The following is a 2,251-nucleotide window of genomic DNA, read 5'->3' as shown; positions in this document are numbered from 1 at the left end:
TAAAATCACTAAGGCAGACTTCCAGGGTTCCCACACGAAAATCAAATGTCGACCAGCTGTGACCTACTTCAACACCATCATCGGAAGTCAGAAGTTGAGCTCTTTTTTGATGTTTAAAAGCCAGTATAATATTCGCTGTATTATTATTCAGTGTATTACTATTTCCTTTGTGATGGAAATTTGGTTTTACCAATTTTCTATTCCATTAAAACACTGCAACATAGAAAATCCCCATGCATATATTTATCCTAATTGTGGAAATATTTTACATAAAAGACTCTAGACATGGGATGAAATTACCAGGTTATTAGAATTTTAAAATCGATAGGTACTCCCAAATTGCACTCTTACAAATTCTATGAATTCATAAGCTTCCAAGTGTTATGGAGTTGCCCATTTTGAGAAATCTGTGCTAAAAGAACCCAACTATGCTGACGACAGTGATGAGGATGATCAGGAGGCCGGGAAGACAACAGAGTGATTTAGATCTTAGACAGATCACTGTCGGTGTCTCCACTGGTCCAGCTCTTGCATTCGTTCTTGTGCTTTTTCCTTTCACCAAATAAAATAGCCCCTTGACATCACATGAATCCATGCTGTGCTTAATGAGTATTGCTTAGTAAAATGTCTACGACTAGTAATCTTCATCTATACAATTATTAATTTGTAAAACACTTCAAATGTAAGCAATCAATAATTAGTAAATGAAAAGTACATAATTCATCAATTAGAAAAAATCACTATTAAAAAAGTTATTTGTGTGATAAAAGAGATTGCCATTTTTGTATTTTGTATTGCCATATTTGTATGGCCCATGCCCATAATCTCAGCACTTTGGTAGACCAAGGTGGGAGGATCATCTGAGGTCAGGAGTTCGAGACCAGCCTGACCAACATGGTGAAACTCATTTCTACTAAAAATACAAAAAATTAGCCAGGCATGTTGGCATGAGCCTATAAATCACAGCTACTTGGGAGACTGAGGCAGGTGAATCGCTTGAACCTGGGAGGCTGAGGTTGCAGTGAGTCAAGATAGTACTGTTTCACTCCAGCCTGGGCAACGAGAGTGAAACTCCGTCTCAAAAATAAATAAATTAATTATTAAATAAAAGCCTTTACCCCAGAATGCTGGATAAATTGGCCAAAAATGCTAACCTATGCATTTCAATACTACAGAATTCACGTTGGTAGAAATAACCAGATGAAATACTTCTGGTATTTCACCTTCCCAACCCACAGGAGCCAATGTTTTTTTCTGTGAATAACACAAACAGAATTTACTTCCCTGTCCATAAAAGGTTACCACTTCTGTGTGTTCCCCTGACACAGGTGGTGGCTGGGTGAGAAGGGGGACAGCACTGGGGCAGGAGATGGGGGCTCCAGTATTGTAGGCGAGTTTCCTAAACCTCTGCAACTTTCAGTCCCTAAATGGGATGAGCCACGGGAAGTTTTAGCACAATGCCCTGAACGAAGTAAGGATTTGACACCTGGCACTTCTCTCCACATTGTTCTGTCATCAGCCACCACGTCCTGCACCTCCCAGCCCACTGGGCTCCATCTGTTTCCATCACATGGAGAATGACCCAGAGCCTGGCCTCCAGTCACCCTCCTGGCCTTGCTGCTTCTCACTCTGCCACTGGCTCCTCACAGACCAGCCTGGGTGTCCTCAGACATACACACACTTCACTGTGGGAGTCACGCAGCCCTCACGGCTCCTTCCCCAGGGAGCCACGGGGCTTTCCTCCTCAGGAGGACTCTGCGAGCACCTGGATGAAGGGCCCTCCCATTCCTCATCCTCCCTTAATTTTTGTTGCAGCTCTCCTTCCTTCCACTCAGTGCAGCACACACTGATTGATCCTCTATCTTCTCCATAAAGACAGGAACAGCACCAGCAGTAGAGTGTAGATATCCAATGATAGAAAAAATAGTCAATGATTTATCATTTCCATTTATCATCAATTAAGAAACCGTATGCTGCAGGTCATGCACCTCCTATGGGACTGCTGCATCCTCAGCCTCCTGAATTTCAGCCCAGCACCTTCCTCCCCAGCACAGCAACAGGTCATCCTCAGTCTCCTGAATTTCAGCCCAGCACCTTCCTCCCCAGCACAGCAACAGGACATCCTCAGCCTCCTGAATTTCAGCCCAGCACCTTCCTCCCCAGCACAGCAACAGGTCAGCCCTGACCAGCATTCCTCTCTTACTGCCTTTGTGCAAAGCCAGGACCAGGGCCAGGTGAGGCCTTGGGATTG

Source organism: Mandrillus leucophaeus, unplaced genomic scaffold (genome assembly GCF_000951045.1).
Source record: "Mandrillus leucophaeus isolate KB7577 unplaced genomic scaffold, Mleu.le_1.0 Scaffold1250, whole genome shotgun sequence".
NCBI classification, from domain to species: domain Eukaryota; kingdom Metazoa; phylum Chordata; class Mammalia; order Primates; family Cercopithecidae; genus Mandrillus; species Mandrillus leucophaeus.
This window is presented reverse-complemented; position numbering follows the sequence as displayed.